The 19653-nt window shown below is 44.4% G+C and overlaps 1 pseudogene; it reads left to right on the top strand.

The window, feature by feature from the left end:
• The first annotated feature begins 7820 nt into the window (after window positions 1–7820).
• On the top strand, window positions 7821–9083 carry LOC113017506 (protein CFDP2-like; annotated as a pseudogene).
• Window positions 9084–19653: the final 10570 nt, after the last annotated feature.

The following is a 19653-nucleotide window of genomic DNA, read 5'->3' as shown; positions in this document are numbered from 1 at the left end:
TGTAGCCACAGCCACCCTGGGGCGCACTGACAGAGGCGAGGCTGCCGGACACTGGCGCCACCGGGCCCTCTGACCACCACCAGTAGGCAACGGGTGAAGTGTCTTGCCCAAGGACACAACGACAGAGACTGTCCAAGCCGGGGCTCGAACCGGCAACCTTCCGATTACAAGGCGAACGCCCAACTCTTGAGCCACGATCGCCCCCGTTCACACACAGTGTAAAAAAAAAAAAAAAGTCTCATTGCAAAACTTTTAGTTGTAATTTGCTTTTTTTAGTTTACTCAACATTGCTAAAGTTGAAATACTGAGTTAGCACTAATAGTGGGAATCACCAGACACCCCAATCACCAGATATGATATTATCACAAGACTTAACTCACATATTCACTCACCATATTATTGCAATTTTTTAATGTTTTGTGATATTCTGAGTATTGCAATACAATATTTTGTGATTTATCACATTTTTCTACGACAGACTGTGTTCATAAAGGTAAACTTACATTCATTTTATCTTAAAACAAAGTGTCACACTCAGTCTTTCTCTCATTTCAGTTTCATTGCCGACAAACTGAAATGTTTGTATTACAGTCTAGTCCAACTTAACTGAATGCAACCATCTGGGGACAACTGTACAATTTTAGCTATTGCTAACAATGACCTTTGTAAACACTGTGCAGCCCCTTTAGCACCTGAAGAATATAATATAATGTAAAACAAAATATTGTTTTACATTAAATAAAAAAGGTTTTACATTGAAATAAAATAAAACATGTTGTTTTAAATTAAAATAAGTAAACTGTCCTGTTTGTTGCTTCCTTAAAAACAGTTAAACACATTTGGACTGTGCAGGAATATCAGCATTCTTGCTCAGAAAAAGGAGCTAATCAACATGGTCTAAGGTCAGAGTGCTCCGTTTTGCTGTGACGATGTCTCCAGCGGTCGAGAAGACTCGTTCAGCTGAGATAGGAGTACTTGGGAAACAAAGGCATCTTTTTGCCAGTGTGGCCAGGAAAGGATAGACTTGCTCATGGGATTTCCACCAGCTTAGTGGGTCTTCTGTGAGTGCCAGTTGCGTGACCTCCTGGTATCTTTTCACCTCCTCAGTTGTGGCAGATAATGATTTTGGTGGGGCTCCAAAATCACCACAAGTCTGACCAAGGAAGTCTGTTAGCCCACAGGACTTCCTCATCTTAGCTGGTATGAGAGGTGGTCTGGGATTCTGTTCAGTGCCGTCAGGTTCCTCATGATGTTCAGGGGCTTCTGGCTCAGAGATGGACTGCTGCTTCTTTTCTTCCTGTAGAAAACCCACACACATACAGAGAGAGGGAGAAAATAAATATGTTAGATCTTTTATTATGCAGTAATATGTTGTTTTTCTTTAATAAATTATAATGAATGTATTTAATTGTTAAATAGAACATTACCAAACTGACAAAGAATGGTGACAAGAATGGCAGGGTTTTAAAGCGTGGATCGAGGACTGATGCTGTGTAGCGGGTGTTCCTCTCGACTGTGCTGGCATATCTCTTCTTAAGATCTTGACTGATACTTTGCTTGATGTTTCTGACCAGCGCTATGTCACAAATGTTGTCCTGGGTGTCATGCAACAGCTGTGCTAGCAGCGGTGCTACGAGAGACAGAGTAGGAATCTTTTCCTCAGACATCACAGTGGTCACGACTTGCATTGACTTCAAGACCCAGACAATTTCTTCAGCGTTGCCAATATCTCTCTCATTTAGTGTAAAGATATCAGTGCTACGCTTTCTCAAAACGGGAGACAGCAGCGCTGCGTAAATGGCAGGTTGCTATTCAAGGAAACGCTGGAGCATGTCATAAGCACTGTTCCATCTTGTGCAGACATTGGTCTTTTCTATTTTTGCTCCAGAGCTTGGGTTGCCACTGTGCTACTATTGAAAAAGCCAGTTATGCTCCACACTCTCCCAAAAACCCTGGCTACTGCAGGCACATTTAAGGCTCGTTGTGATGCCAGATTGAGCATATGGGTGAAAAAGTTTCACATGCATGTATCCTGCTAGCTGAGTGGCGATTGTCATATTAGAATCATTGTTGGTGAGAACCACCAGATGTTTCCCATTCCTGTGCTGCATTTTGCAGGAGGTTGGCAATGTTCGCTCCAGTGTGACTTTCATGTGATGTTCGAGTTTGGAGATGTACAGCAGTCACCAGTCCACTGTGAGATAATGAGCTGTTATAGTTACATATGAATCCACAGCCCGTGAGGTCCATGCATCGCAAGTTAATGCAACCTTTTGTGTTGCACTCAAACTTTCCTCAACTTTACGCTTCACGTCTATGTAGAGATTGGATAACGGCTGTGTCGGTGAAAAAACGTGATGGTATCACATACCTGGGTTCCAGCATCTTGAGCATGTAAGAAAAACCCTCATTTTCCACAATGTTGTAAGGACGTAGGTCTTTGCTGATGAAGTACATGATAGATTGTGTTATTTTTTTTAAGCTCACTCTGAAGTGGGAGAAAGCTTTGCCGTCCTCAGTTAATGTTATTTTTGGATGGTGGTGCGTAAGATGGGCCCGCATGTTCGTAGTATTACCAGAATACTTTTTTTTTGATACGAGACACCTTGCAAATCCCGTGTGTCATATCCAACTCATTTGTCCCATCCTTGTTAAAAAAATCCAAAATGTGTCCAGATGTTTGATTTAAACACAGATGGTGCTTTCCTGATTTCTTTCTCTGTCTCCATCTTTATTTGATCAACTTTCCCACATGGTGACCTAACCTCTGCTGACCTCACTAGAGAAAAAGCTCAACCGTACCATTTGTTGCAATGGAATTTTTTATAATGAAATATCAATGTCTGCTGTCCCTGTATCGATACATTATTACCAAACAAAATATTGTGATGCTATGCTGTATTGATTTTTACCCCCACCCCTAGTTAGCACACCTCATTATTGTTGCAGAGCCGACCTAATGTTTTTGTGCTTCAGGTTCAGTTAGTTCAGCTATTATACTATTCAAAACAGAATAGAATAGAATAGCCCTTTATTATCATTGTACATGTACAACAAAATTATGAGTGCTCCACACAAGCTGTGCAGGAATAAAATATTAATATGACGACAACACGAATAAATAACAAACAGGAGAAATATATACAATCAAGAGAAACTCACAGAATTCAAATTCAAAATTTTGTTTGTCCCACACACAACCATACACATGTGGTGAAATGCTTAGTGCTGTGCAATGCCCGACCATTAAACAACAATAAAGAATTGACCAAATTTACAGATTTTAAATTTGCAGTAAAAGAAAAAGAATGTGCAAATAATGATTTAAGAAAGAAATTGTGAGAAGTGTGCAAATAAACAGAGTGCGTGCGGTGACGTTCAATGAAAAATACTTTACATATAAAATCAACAGAAGTTCCTAATAAATAGACTAATAGGGAATAGCTGAACAGTTTCTGTGTCATGAGTGAAATTTCAGTGAATATGAATCATTACATCAGCACCTCTGTTGAAAATATTGTGCCCACCACACATGTCAGAAAGTTCCCCAACCAGAAGCCCTGGATCAACAGTCAGGTACGACACATGCTGCATACTCGGTCTCTTGCATTTAGATCAGGCAATAACGGAGTACAAAGCTGCGAAGTATGGACTGAGGAAAGCTATTACAGCGGCTAAGAGGCAGTACAGAGAGAAACTGGATGGCTTCTACTCTTCTGCTGACCCCAGGTGGATGTGACAAGGCTTACAGCACATTACAGAGTACAGGTCCGCCATCAGCACCATCAGCTCTGCAGGCAGTCTGCTAGATGACCTCAATCGATTCTACACTCATTTCGAGACCATCCAGACCTCCTGGACCTTCCAGAACCCTCAGATCACCCAGATACCTGAGCGTCTACATCTCTGAGGACCTCACCTGGACACTGAACACCATACAGCTGGGCAGAAGGCTGTATTTCCTGAGGAGGCTGAGGAAATTTGGTATGTCAGGCAAGATCCTCAGGAGGTTCTACAGCTGCATTGAGGAGAGCATACTGAGCAGCTGCATCACTGCATGGTATGGCAGCATTACTGCTCGGGATGGCAAACACCTGCAGAGAGTGATAACAACTGCGGAGAAGATAACCAGGACCATGCTGCCCTCTCTGCAGAACATCTACCATCGCAGAGTCCAGAGGAGAGCTGCCTCCATCCTCAAAGACCCCACACACCACCAACACGGACTGTTCACACTTCTGCCCTCGGGACGGAGGTTCAGAAGTGTGAAATCCAGAACATCCAGACTCAACAACTCCTTCTTCCCCACTGCTAACAGACTCTTGAACAGCTGACCTATTTTAACAGTAATAATAATTTTTGCACATCAGTTCATCTTACATATCAAAGCAGCATATTAAACTTGTAGATCATAAATCTATTTAATACTTCAATTTTTGTCTCCATTTATACATTCATGCTATTTGTATTTTATCTATTTGTACATATTAACCGGCATCTGCGTGTGGACAGCAGAGAAATAATTTAATTGTACAGAGAGATGCTTTTTCGTTGCACACATGACAGTAAACGCTTTGAATCTTGAATCATCTCCAGGAGGTTAAAAGGGTTGGAGCTCAGCAGCAGTCACAAGATGCAGATGAGGTGATGAAGAAGAGAGCGTTCAGTAGAAAAGGCCAGTGAGTTCATGGAAATGCTGCTTCTGCTGTAAGACACAGACCTATAAATGCATAAATGCTCCATGATTTTCATTTCTATCCATCATCTTGAACACTGGCTATAAATGTGTTCACTTCATTGTTGTGTGATTGGGTTTCTTCACGTGTCTCCTTCAGTACAAATAATGGACTGTTAGAGTGTGTGCTGTGTGTTTTTCTGACGCATGCAAATTCATTCCAGCAAGAATTTCCCCTCTGCACTTTAGTTTTTCTTCTTGTTATGTCTGTGTTTGTCCACCGGGTGTCTCCCTCAGCTCATTTTCTTCAAATCAGAAGCATCAGATTTGTGGAGACGCTCTGCCTGCCAGACACAGCTCAGGGCAATAAAACATGTCTATCCTCCACAATATACAGGCCTGTATCATTTAGTTTTATATTTAAATGTATGGGGTGGCACGTTGGTAGCACTGCTGCCTCACAGAAATAAGGTCCTGAGTTCAATTGTACCATTAGACCGGGGTCTTTCTTTGTGGAGTTTGCATGTTCTCCCCGTGTTTCCGTGGGTTCTCTCAGGGTACTCCGGTTTCCTCACAGTCCAAAGATGTGCAGTTAGTGGGGTTAGGTTAACCCTTTAAGACCTACCATAGAACCAAGTCCGCCAGAGCTTATATTATATTTTTACATGCTGTAGTGCCATTTTTGGGAGCATTTCAAGTTGCTATACATCAATACAACAATTATAGCCCAGATTTTAATAATATGTATTCATTAAGTGCATAGTAATTACATAAATTGCAAAAAAGTGCAATAAACTACAAAAAAATTGAAAATCGTTTTTGCTTTTTTAACATATATTTCTAGTTAGAGAAATTTAAGAGGCTTATCCCTCAAAACTGTAAATACAAAAAAGTTGCACAAAATAGTTTCCTACCACAGGAAATTTATTTTGAGTGTCTTCATAGTTTTATTTTTGAAATACACCAATTTTTATATACTGCAGGAAAAATGAAAATAAATATTATACTGCAAATTTGCAAAAAAGCAGCATATGCATCAAAATAAACTATTTCCAGCAGTGCAATATGAGTCCTAAGCATCCCAGAAAAGACACAGAAAGTCATAAAGTCAAAGATAACTTTTAAAAAGACCAGTATAGGCCCTGAGGCCCTGATGGTAAAAAAAAACTACATTTCTGTGAAAATAACGTCACTTCCGGTTTCGGGCAGGTAATGGTGGACATGCAAAAGTTCGCACTGACGTCTATTCCAACGTAGGAAATGTTATGAACAGCTGATCGGATCGGCAAAGCGTGTTTCTGGAATATTATGTTTTTGTTGCTGCAAGTGCTTTTTATGCAGTTTTTGCAAAGCTATATGTGGAAGGAAACTGTGACTTAGGACAAGCTGATGGCATAAGGTGTAAGTACAACTCCTCCGGTTTCATATGCAAAAAAAATTATTGCACTAGCTTACGTGGTTGCAGAGCTACCAGGATTTAAAAATAGTTACGCAAAACAGAGCGTGCCCGCTCCGACCGGCTCTAATGGGTTAATTGGAAACACTAAATTGCCCATAGGTTTGAATAGAATAGAATAGAATAATCGAATAGAATAATCCTTTAATTATCCCACAAGGGGAAATTTGATTGTATCAGCAACATAAACACACATATACAAACAGAACAGGATACAGAACAGAAACATAATTTTTACATATTTACATCATGATGTAAACATCTATATTTGTTGGGAGCAGTTTTGATTGTACAGTCTGATAGCTGCAGGGAGGAAGGGAGGAAGTCTTTAGAAGTGCTCCCTGGTCTCAAAATAACCTCAGCCAGCTCAGCAGGTAGAGTCTGCTCTGATCCCTTCCTGTAAAGAGCATCAGGCTCCAGTCCAGTTTAATATTCAGGTGAACACCCAGATACCTATAAGAGTCTACTGTCTGAATTTCCACTCCCTGGATGTTCACCGGTGTTAGTGTGGTGGATCTGTGTCTGCGGAAGTCCACAACCAACTGCATGGCACCAGTCCAAAAAGTCCAGAGTCCACTGTCTGTACTCTGAGTCATCCTCACCTGTGATTAGGTCGACTATGGCAGAGTCGTCAGAGAACTTCTGTGGGTGGCATTGTGGGGAGTTGATGGAGAAGTCTGCAGTGTAGAGGGGGAAGAGGAACGGTGCCAGTACAGTTCCCTGTGGGCCCCCCGTACTGCAGACCAGCGTATCAGAGACACAGCCCTGTGTCCTCACATACTGTGGGCGTCCTGTGAGGCAGTCCAGTATCCACTGGGACATGTGGTGACCCTCCTGATAGCTCCAGCTTGTCCCTCAGAAGTCGTGCCTGGATGGTGTTGAAAGCACAGGAGAAATCCAAGACAATGATCCTCACAGTGCTTCCAGGCTTCTCCAGGTGAGTCAGAGCTCGGTGCAGGAGGTAGATGATGGCGTCCTCCATCCCGATGCCAGGCTGGTAAGCAAACTGCAGCAGATCCAATGAAGACCTCACCAGGGGGCGCAGATGGTTTAGAACCAATCTCTCAAGGGTCTTCATCAGATGTGATGTCAGGGCTACCAGCCTGTAGCTGCTGAGGTCCTTGGGATGGGAGGCCTTTGGTATCGGTACCACGATGTGGTACTTTCCCCAGTGACAGGCTCAGGTTGAACAGATATCCTAGGATGCCACACAGTTCATCTGCGCAGCACCTCAGGAGCCTGGAGCTGATGCCATCTGAACTTGCAGCCTTCCGCACCTTGATCTGGCGAAGCTCGCTTCTCACTCGAAGTGCTGAGATAGAAAGAGTGGATTTGGGGGGAGGGGAGTGTAAGTTGGAGTCCACAGAAACCGTGGGTGGGTGTGATGGCTGGGAGCTGAGAGGTGTGAAGTCCTGAGATGAAAGACAGGCACTCCCTGAAGATGAGGGAGATTGCAGCAGAGGGGACAATGCTGGGGGAGGGGTGGGTGTTTGATCAAACCTGTTAAAATATTTATTTAGGTCATTCGCCCACCCCAACTCCGCCATGAACGGTCCCAAGCCTGGATGAGAAAGGAGGAGGGTTGGGCGTCAGGCTAGCAACCCTGTAAAAAAAACCCTACCGCTACAGAAATGACAAACGAGAGCAGAAGTTTTTTGGCAATGTGGCGGGAATTCTACTTCAAACGGGATGACGGTGATGGAAGAAACCGAAAACGGCATCCAGCGCCCGATGGAAGCATTATTCTCCACCAAAACCATCACAAGATTTGGGACATGGAAGGTTCGCACGTTATATCAAACCGGACGGCTGGCTCAACTTTTGAAGGAGTTTGACGATTATCGGCTCTACATCCTCGGAATGAGTGAAATGAAGTGGATAGAGAGCGGCCAAATTATCAGCGATGGCAAGACGATCTTGAACTCGTGTCACGAAGATCGACATGAACATGGAGTGGGGCTTGTATTGAGCAAAGAAGCTGTGAGAGCACTCATTGGTTGGAAACCTGTTAACGACTGCATCATCACAGCTTGTTTCAGATTGGTACACACCAAGACAACCATTGTGCAAGTCTATGCGCCAATGGACAATACGGAAGTTGCTTTCAAGGACAATTTCTACAATCAGCTGCAAGACGTCGTTAATGACATCCCGAATCACGACCTTAAAATGCAAGACTTCAATGCCCAGCTGGGTGGCAACCGATTAGAATTGGAGACAGTGGTTGGACCACATGCATCTTCAACGCATCTCAGTGACAACGGCGAACGATTAGTATCCTTCTGCGAGCAAAATGGGCTGTGCGTTGGAAATACATACTTCCAGCACCGAGAGATCCACAAGAAGAGATGGTGATCCCCGGATGGGCGTACATTCAATGAAATTGATTTTATCTGCATCAGCCAAAAATGGAGGTCTGCTTTGCATGACGCAAGGGCCTATCGAAGAGTGGATGTTGGATCTGACCACCACCTAGTCAGAGCGGAAGTCAAACTCAAACTTTGGAACCAAAGACAGCCCGCACCAAAGAAACCACTCGCAATTGAGAAGTTCAAGGACCCAACCGTTGTCAACGCCTTCACTTTAGAACTGCAAAATCGTTTTGCCGTCCTTGGAGAAATGGAAGACGTCGAAGACCTCTGGACTGGCCACAGGGACGCCACCGTGGAGTCCACCAAAAACACTATCAGAAGACGCAGAGGAAAGAGAAGCGAACAGTGGATCCAAGGAAGAAAATGGAAACTGATCGATGAGAGAAAAAATCGTGAAGCTCAAAAGAGAGCAGGCCAAAAACCGAACAAGCCAGAGGGGAGGGAACCCAACGATACGGAGTTAGATCAGCTAGTGAAGAAAAGCTGTTGGAAAGACAAGAAAGAATGGCTAGAACGAAAAGGTGCCAAAACTCAGGAAGAAGCAGATCGGAATGACTCTAAGACATATACCGCATCGTAAATGAGTTTACTGGATCGAGGACTAATGCAAACGTCCCGGTCAAGGACAAAAATGGGATGCTCCTGATCACTCAAGAAGAGCAAAACAAAAGATGGGCCGAACACTTCCAAGAGACCTTTAACCAGCCAGAGCCCGCCACGACGTACAATTTTGAGGCGGAGGATGCCCAACATGAGTCAACACTGGCAGAATCATCGAGGAAGTGAAGATTGCGATCAAGAGCATCAAGAACAACAAAGCGACTGGCTTAGACGAAATACCAGCAGAGATCCTGAAACACGGCAACCAAGCCCAGGTGGAAGAATTGATGACCCTGTTCAACAAGTGCTGGCAAAGTGGCACAGTGCCGGAGGACTGGCGGAAGGGCGCCATAGTCAAGCTACCAAAGAAGGGCAAGACCTCCGAGTGTACCAATTGGAGAGGCATCACCCTTCTCTCTGTGCCTGGCAAGCCATTCTGTATTGTCCTCGTTCGACGACCGGGGAGTGCCTTCGACCAACGTCTATGAGAGGAGCAAGCTGGGATCCAAAGTGGCCGATCATGCACGAAACAGATTTTCGTCTTAAGAAACATCATCGAACAGTGCATCGAGTATCGGCAACAACTCGCCATCAATTCCGTCGATTCAAGAAGGCCTTCGATAGCATCCACCACGATTCTCTTTGGCAGATCCTGCGCTTGTACGGTGTCCCTACAATCTTCCTCAACATCTTCAAGGACCTGTACTTGCGATCGTGCTATTGCGTTAAGACCGGAAATGGCCACACCGACTTCTTCAAGGACACCACCGGCATCAGGCAGGGCTGCATCCTGTCACCACAGCTTTTTCTCGTTGCCCTCGACTACGTCTTGCGGCGAGCTGGTGCCCGTATAGGAGCTGGCATCCATTGGTCTGATCAAGACCGTCTTGGCGACCTCGATTTCGCTGACGATATCGCCCTACTCGAGGAAGATGAGCTGAAGCTACAGCAAGGAACGACCGATCTAAGACAAGAAGCCGGCAAGATTGGCCTGAGGAGCTCTGAAAAGTCGCAGATCATGCACGTCAGTTCCAAGGACCCATGACGGGGGATCTACATCAGGACACAGCAGCTAGAAGAAGTGAAGAAATTCCCCTACCTCGGTAGCGTGATTTCCCATGACAGCGATGCGGAGGTGGATGTCAAATGCTGCACTGGAAAGGTGGCTGCGGTATTTCGAAGGATGAACAAGGTCTGGTCCTCCCCGATCACCTCCCTCAAGATCAAACTCCACTTGCTTAATTCGATCTTGATCCCAACCGCCATTTATGCCAACGAGACTTGGAAGGTGTCGGCCTGCATTAACACCAAGCTCGACGTCTTTCAGCAGCGATGCCTTCGCTGGATTCTGTAGATCCACTACACCAAGCACATCACCAACGAGGAGGTCTTGCGAAGGAGTGGCACGGTCAAACTTCACAATATCGTTGCAGGCCAAAGACTCCGACTGGCTGGCTATATCCTCTGCATGGATGACGGACGGATTCCAAAAACAGAGATGCGCTTGCAACCTCTGGGCATTAAAAGCCCATGAGGATGTCCCTGTAACACCTGGCAAAGGTCATTCCATCAAGACCTAAACACATCAAATATATTGTTGGAAGAAGCTGAAGCCCGGGCACAAGATCAAGCCTGGTGGCATTCGTTTGCCACCCGATATGTCAACATAAGGCATGGTAAGTAAGTAAGTAAGTAATTTACCCACCCCAAGTCTCCTGAAGCCTGGGTGGTTGGTATTTGTCCTGAGATTGTCTTCACGCTGTTCCAAACCCCTCTGATGTTGTCCTGTTACAGCTGTTCTTCAATCTTACTCCTGTAGTTTTCCTTCCCTTGCCTTATCTTCCATTTCAGCTTCTTCTGGACAACTCTTAGCTCCTGTTTGTCTTCAGATCTAAAGACTCTCTTCTTCTCCTTGATGAGAGAGCCTTTATTTCAGGATTTATCAATGGCTTGTTGTTAGAAAAACATCATTCCTTTATGATGGGTACGGTGTTGTCCACACAGAAGTTCATGTAATTTGTAATGCAGTCTGTGATGCTGTTGAGGTCATCCTCCAAAAGGCTGCAGAGGTTAGAATAGAATAGAATAAAATAATCCTTTAATTGTAACACAAGGGGAAATTTGGTAGGTTGTCCCACACAGTGGAAAGGAAACAGTCCCTCGGGGCCTCTTCAGTCTCTGCCGACCATTTCCTTACTGTGCGTTTCACAACTGGTGGTCTGTGTACTAGAGGTTTATACACAGGCTGGAGATGAACAAGGTTGTGATCTGAGCCCCCCAGGGGAGGAAGAGATGATGAGCTGTATGCCTCCTTGGTGTTAGCATACAATAAGTCCAATGTTTTATTGTCTCTGGTGAGGCAGGTGGCTGTCGTGGTTTTCGGTAGGGAAAGAGACAACACCTTGTAGAGCAAACAACTTCAACCTTTATTTTCTCACTTCCGGTACCCAACACACTTCCACCATAAAACCGGATATACTTAAACAGATAACACCACATCCTCCTTTCGCAGAAAACAACAACTTATTGAAACATTTACTGCATATGGGAAACTGTACTTTCGTTACTTCTTAGAACCTACTGCAGAAACATAGCTACTCTATATTTAACTCGAGATGCTTTGCTTTATTTAATCTCACAAGTTCAATCTTTGTGGTTTTATGACAACTCTGCCAGCTCTAGTTCTGACAAGACCTGGGACTTCTGTCTTCGGAGTCAGAGTTGTAGACGTCAATAGGTTGGGAGCTGGCAGGGTATTTTCTCTGGGACTGACGGGGGTAGATGGGGTCTGTAACTTTGGTGTGGACTCTGGCAATGGCTGGAGGTGACGTCTATTTCTCCTGATGGCTCCTGAAGGAGTCTCAACCATATAGGAGCGGGGTGTGGGGTGAGAGGAGATGACAGTCCCTTCACGCCTAGTGTCTGTAATCCACACTGGTTGCCCCGGTGCGAGTGGAGGAAGTTCAGTCGCCCGATGTCTCCTGTTGTACGCATCACTGTCCCTTGCCCTTCTCTCTCTCGCTTTTGCCAACACTGTATTCTTATTGGGCAGGCTGGGATTGAGCAGGGAAGGAAGCTGGGGAACTGGCGTGCGCAGTCTCCGTCCCATCAGTAGTTGCGCCGGGCTATATCCGTTAGCCAATGGTGTTGCTCTTGTGATATTATTCTGTTATTATATGTTACCTTATATATGTAATCAAAGTAGTTGAAGGATGATACTGCTGTAGATCATATTATACCCTTTAATATAGAGTGTGTGATCTGTATGTAGTTTAGTTCTCATTATACTTTTGAGTTGAAAGAACATATTCACTGATTAGTTTATTAGATAAGTGTGCATCACTCTGTATCCTTGATCTGCTGTGAATGTATTACATGCTTAATTGTTGAATCATGAAGAGAAGGTTGTAAGCAGGAGACTCTGTGTCGAAGACAGGGGAGATAGACAGACCACATTCCACACCCCCACCTTACAGAAAGCAGAGGAACAACTGCCGAGGTCATAACTTAGGCGCCGTAAGAGAGAAAGAATGTTAATGTTTGGTCTTTTATGACTAGGTGGGGGCCACTAGAGACTATAAAAAGCTGAGCAACCCGTCACCATTTTGAGACTTGCTGTGACCCTCTTCAGGCATGTCTCCCCATCATGATGGTCCTTATGCTCTTAAGTGTTGAATTGTATGGAAATAAATGATTGTTGATTGAGCATAAATACACCGAGTATTGTCCTTCCTTCAGCCCAAAGATTCAAAGAATTGGGAGATTTCAACAACTTGGTGCCGTGTGACCCGGATCTTTGGTGTGCTGAGGAGGGGCAGATTTGGCCTTTGGTGAGATCGTGGGGCAAGGTGAACAGAAGGCCGGCCTAAAACAGAAAGGTAAGCACAGCCTGTTGTATTACAAATACCAAATGTGCATATTGGGCTTTCCAACTTAATCTGTTCGCTGAGTCACATGTATTTTCACATTAAATTTGTCGGTGTCTGGTTTTTGGCGCGAGATACTAACAACATAAGTTGAGGCTGAATTCCAGTGTGTTAAATAAACTGCTTCTACCGAGAAACTAATAAGATACTATGTTGAGCTAGTTGCAGCCACTTTACCTTCCACATTTAATTTTGTCTAATACTGGCCTCTGTAGCAATAATACATTAGAATTTCTTCTGAAGACGCCATCCATAAGTTCAGTACATTGAAGTCGAGGTTTGAAGTTTGTTTATGGTGTCGGTTACGTCCTGGCTCTTGCTGGCTATGAAATAGAAGTTGATTTAAGGAAAAGCAGATGCTGGCTCACGGTGCAGTTGAACGCTGGCAACGCGAGAGCGAAACACATCCGTAGGTTTGGTTTATGATACGGCCGTGTTCCGGTGGTGCAGCCGTGAAGTGCAGTAGTGGTTGGTGCTAGTTTTAGTACATTGGATAGAGGTTTGACGGTGGTTTGTGGCGTCAGTCGAGTTTTAAGGGCTGCGGTCATAAAACAAAGTAAAATTTTACTTGCCAAGAAGTACATAGAGCAAAACCTGGTTTATGATGTCAGGTATAACTTCGGGGATGCAAGCATCACTTTTATGATGCGACTTTGCCCCGTTGTGGCGGTCATAAGCGCAGAGAAAGGGGTATTTTAGTCTATGGTGCAGTGTGCTTTAAGAAGAATCTAATAGTTGAGCTCAGAGGTTTCTGTGTAAAATTCCCGCTGAAGAAAAGTGTTGTGTGTGTGTGAAGGCACGCTCTGAGTGAGTGTGTGCGAAGCTGCGAAGCTGCGAAGCTGCGAAGCGCGCTCTGGGTGCTGTCTTGTGTGTAAAGCGCGCTCTAGGTGTTGTTTTGAGTGTAAGTGAGGCGCGCTCTGAGTGTGTTTTTTGTGAGTGTGAAGCGTGAACACAGTGACAGTGACGGTTGATGTGTTTGAATAGGAGGACATTAGAGCAAAGACACATTTTAGGATCAAAGGTTGATGCCTAGTGTACCTGTGGAAATTTTGTTCAAGGTGTGGCGACCCTCCTGGTCGTGGACGCATGGCCAGGACCAGCGGCGTCTGGATGCTTAGAAGAGAAAAATTAAGAGAAGTGTTAACACATAAAAAAGGGCCAACGGACTTGTGGAGGTTGGGAAGGCGTCCGGAGCATCACAACAAAAAGGTGAAACAAAAACACAAGCAGAGAAATCTGAGAGAAAGGTTCCTTTTAAGGTAACGCCCAGTTTGAGAAAAAGATAAAATTAACCTGCCTGCCTACAAATGCACACACACGCAATGAAGAAACAGCTTACACTCATGAACACGTGAAGATTTTCCAGCAAGGCTAAAGCAGCGAAACTTAACATACATCTGTTGTTAAAGGATAAATACATTACTGACAAATAAACTCAACAATTTAACTTCAAAGAAAAAGACACTGGTCTGACCAACCAGTGAAGACATGACAAATTTAGGGGTTAAAAGATTCAAATTGTGACATGTTTTCTGCTGATTGATTGATACAAGTGATTACTGAATGAAAGAAAGTTTCTTTTTGGGCTTTTAAACATGATCTTAAGAATTTTAGCAAGGTGCATGTTGTCCTGTCAGCTTGGTGGGTTAGGAGTTGATTATATCGGGAGAGAAAAAACAAAAAAAGGGGGAGAGAAGGCTGACACAGGGCCTGGTCCCGGTGTTTCTCCCCTCTCGTTGTAATACAGCCAACACAACATCATTTTCCTGTTCGTTTGCTTTTGTTTTTGTCTGTTTTTGATTTTTGTTTTTCTCTATATATGTTTAATTACAGGCTGCTTTGCCGGCCCTGAAAGCCGAGGCTGACTGGACTCCTGCTCTCCCCCATACGTGACCCTGACCAAATGCTGCAACAGCTGGACCCACAACAACGACCTGAAAATGTCAACAGTGCTGCAGGAATGCGATCTCATGCAGCAGAGACAGAGAGCGTTAAAACTAAGGCCCGTTTCACTACACGGGGGAAAATTCCCAGACTGCGTCAGCTGACAGAGCTGTGACGAGACGCCCGCCAAGCCCGAATGAAAAGTAAGGCTGAGCAAAAGAATGCTGACCTTGATAACTCTGCATTTACACTGTGCAGGACAGTGATGGACCAACACGGATGATCGGGCAGCAAAAAGGGCGTGACCGAGACAGGAGGAGTAACTGAGGACAGAAGGCACCTCAGAATGGACAAAAAACACAGGAGAAGATGCAGGTTTCACCTGCGGTGAGCATGGACACTGGAGAGAGGACTGCCCCAATTGGGGTCAGAACCAGGGCGGACTGAACTTTGAGCAGCAGCAGCAGCAATGGTTGCAAACAAACTGAAAAGGAGGAGGGCGGGACCCCAGGGCACGCTTCAGGCCATGGTTTACCCAGAACACCAGAACAGGAAAGTGATGAACACACACACACACACACACACACACACACACACACACACACACACACACACACACACACACACACACACACACACACACACGTCTACAAACACACAGATTCAGAATGAAGTGAAATACACACATGAACATGTGTACTCGTTGAGTGAGTGAGAAATGACACACACACACACATACACGCTGATGCAATGAAGAATGCTTTGCTTATGCTGATATGCAAAATGCTGCACACAAACATCCCAATACATAATTTTTATGAGGAGCCATTGATTACCATTGATTACTTAGAATGTGTTATATGTCACACAGAGGGCATTTATGTAGGTTTTAGGAATAAGGTCTAAAACGGTTTGGTTATGAAAACAATGTCTGTGCGTGATGTCTGTTTATGACTCAAGGCCTCGACTGAATTCTTTGCTGTGCTTCACACAGCCCTGAGGAGGAACAGTGGCACAGAGTGAAAATGATGAATTAATAGTGTAAGGTTAGGTTGGAGTGCGGCATTTTCTGTGATTGAGATTTAATTCAAGGAGGAACAAAAGGTGTTACGGCCAGTGTTGGTCAAGTTATCAGTAACTAATTACTGATTACTTCCCCAAAAAAGTAATCCCGTTACTTTACTGATTACTTATTTTCAAAAGTAATTAATTACTTAGTTACTTAGTTACTTTTTATAAACACGATTTACAACCTGAAGAGGTGATAAAGCGATAGATCTTTCAGCCCAATTCTACTTTTTCTACATAATCCATCATACAAAATGTAATCAAATGGAAAAGTCTCTTTTTTTTAACTTGTTCTATCATTTTTAATCTTTTAACTTTATGCATCAAGCAAAAATTTAATTATATGCAACATTCTCTGAGTTGAATAAATGAGTTTAACATTTAAACCTATTTTCTGCACATTCCAGCACATAAAATAAAATAATTTTTTGTGTTTACACTCACTCTTTCAAATAGATGCAAGTAAAACACAGCAGAACATAAATAAAGTCAAAGACTCAGCGGTCCTGTTGCTCTATTTTCACCTGTAAAGCAGGACTGCAGTAGGCGGAGGTTTACCCTGGTGCAGGTGTGCAGCGGTCAGTGGAAGGATACGGCAGTGTCTCTGTGAGCTTCCCATTACGTCGTTGCGCTCTTGGTGCTTCCTTGGAAGTTTAGGGGTTTTTTTCGCTGTAAAAAGAAGTTTTCTTCCCACGCACAACGGACACTAATGTTTTTGTCACTTTTTATGGAATCAAACTCAAAGTAAGGTCAGTACTTCCACGCTTTAAACGCTGCATGCTCATACTCTCTCCCGCACTCGATATGTGATCCATTGTTGATCTGCACACAGCTGTTGTCACTAACGGCGCACTCGCTTACGTCACTGTCGTGAGACATTCTCGCAAAAAATCATGGTTTTAGTAACGCAGTAACGCAGCGTTCCTACGGGAAAGTAACGGTAATCTAATTACCGATTTTGCAATAGTAATCCCTTACTTTACTCGTTACTCGAAAAAAGTAATCAGATTACAGTAACGCGTTACTGCCCATCTCTGGTTACGGCACCTGAGCTTCTCATTCCCACACAATATTGTCCCGGCAGGAAGCAAAACGTTCCTGTGAATTTCTGGTTGATTTTGTGGCTTTGCTTAGCGCTAGCTTGATGTTATCAGTGAGCTTTGGCTTGTGTTCTTTCTCGTAAGCGAGAGAGGGATAGTTTATGCTTGGACATGTCTGCAACGGGCACTAGTTTGTGTTATTGTTATTAGTGTTTTGTTGGTTACGTCTGTTTTCGTTTTTGTTACAGTGCACTGAAGAAAATCTGAGAGGTGTGATCCACCGGTGGTGATATGTTGATATTTTGTGAGTTCATGATTTAACAATCAGCTCTTTAAACAAAGCCTGAAAGATTGAAATTTAAAGCGCTATAAAATATTATTACTGTAAACAGTTGCAAAGTGTGCTTCTCCATGATTGTAATTGGCTTGGGAGAAATTCACTTATAGGGAACACTGATCTACAAGGATTGCACCGAGTCAATCCGGACAAAAAAAAAAAAACGAAAAAAAAAACAACAAGGAATTGTTTTCCTTTTGAAATGATGACGTCATCTTGCTGGTGATGGAGGCTCGAATAGGTTGCGCATGAGACTCCATTATCAGCAACATCTGGTATGAATGTGTGTGGAGGTATGCATGTGACTGGACTGTGATGGACTGACGACTAAAAGTTTTAACTGACTTGATACTGAGACAATGACTGCACCCACTTTAGGATTAGTAAATGCCAATAAACAATTCACCCAGCGGACAAGAGAAGGGTGGATGCTTCGTTTTGTTTGTTTTGTTTTTTCAGAAGCAGGAGGATAAGAGAGACTGGAGGAGGAGACTGTAGCTTCACATAAGTATGAACTGCAGACTTAACACTGTGGTTGCTGATTTTGAGTTACCGATGTTTGCATTAAGAAAACTGTGCTATATTAGCTGTGTTTTGATTAAGGTATCATGTGATATTATTGGGAATGCCAAATGCTACAGTGGAGAAAAACTATTGATATCACTCATGACGGGAATATGTTATTATTAACCACAGCAGGCCACTGAAAAAAGTCAATTAAATTTTATAGGGGAAAATCGCCAAAACTTTAACAATACCTATGAATGGCTTGCCACGTTCAGAATAGAGATATGCAATAATTGCCTTCAGAGATGGAGACGAGGCAAGCCTGAGGACAGCTAGGGCCAACCTTTCCCGTGGCATCAGAGAGGCTAAGAGACAGTACTCCAGGAAAATATCCCATCACTTCAAAGACAGCAGAGACTCACGGAGCCTGTGGCGGGGCATTCAGACCATCACAGATTACAAGCCCCCACCACAGACTTGTGACAGTACTATCCCCCTGCTGAACGAGCTGAACACTTTCTTTGCTCGCTTTGAAGTCCGAAACAGCACCACTGCACAGAAGACCCCACCCCCTCCTGGTGACCAGGTGATGACTCTGTCCCCGGACAGCGTGAGGAGATCCCTCAGCAGGATCAATGCACGTAAAGCTCCGGGTCCTGACAACATTCCTGGTCGTGCACTGAGAGACTGTGCAGTGGAACTCACTGATGTCTTCACAGACATCTTCAACATATCACTCATCCAGGCTGTCGTCCCCACATGTTTTAAAGCCACCACAATCATTCCGGTTCCAAAAAAGTCATCTCCCTCCTGCTTTAATGACTACCGTCCTGTTGCACTTACTCCCATCCTGATGAAGTGCTTCGAACGACTAGTCATGCAGCACATCAAGACTGTCCTGCCCCCCTCCCTGGACCCCTTCCAGTTTGCGTATCGGCCCAATCGCTCAACCGATGATGCCATCTCCACTGCACTCCACTCAGCACTCACACACCTGGACAAAAAAGATTCATATGTTCGAATGCTGTTCATAGACTTCAGTTCAGCATTCAACACTATAATCCCCCAACAGCTCACTCAAAAACTGGTCCAGCTGGGGCTCAACACCTCACTGTGCAACTGGCTGTTGGATTTCCTCACCGGAAGACCTCAAGCAGTACGGGTCGGCAGTAATACATCCAGCACCATCATTTTAAACACGGGGGCCCCGCAGGGATGTGTGCTGAGCCCCCTCCTCTTCACTCTGCTGACCCATGACTGCACTCCATCACACAGCTCCAACCTCTTCATCAAGTTTGCGGACGACACAACGGTGGTGGGTCTCATTAGCAACAGGGATGAGACCGACTACAGAAGTGAGGTGAGACGCCTGGCCACGTGGTGTGCTGACAACAATCTCTCTCTGAATGTGGAGAAGACGAAGGAGATTGTTGTGGACTTCAGGAGAATGCACACCCAACATGCTCCTCTGACCATTGACGGAGCGTCTGTGGAGAGAGTGAGCAGCACCAAGTTCTTGGGTGTGCACATCACAGAGGATCTCTCCTGGACGTACAACACCACAGCACTGGCCAAGAAATCACAGCAGCGTCTCTTCTTTCTCCGCAAACTAAGAAGAGCAGGAGCTCCAGCCCCCATCATGTACACTTTCTACAGAGGCACCATCGAGAGCATCCTGTCGAGCTGCATCACTGTGTGGTTTGGAGCCTGCAATGCGTCCTGTCATAGAACCCTCCAACGCATAGTGAGAGCTGCAGAGAGGATCATTGGTGTCTCTCTCCCCTCCCT

Source organism: Astatotilapia calliptera, chromosome 3 (genome assembly GCF_964374335.1).
Source record: "Astatotilapia calliptera chromosome 3, fAstCal68.1, whole genome shotgun sequence".
NCBI lineage: Eukaryota > Metazoa > Chordata > Actinopteri > Cichliformes > Cichlidae > Astatotilapia > Astatotilapia calliptera.
The sequence above is the reverse complement of the archived record's forward strand: the minus strand, read 5'-3'. Positions and strand labels throughout refer to the sequence as shown.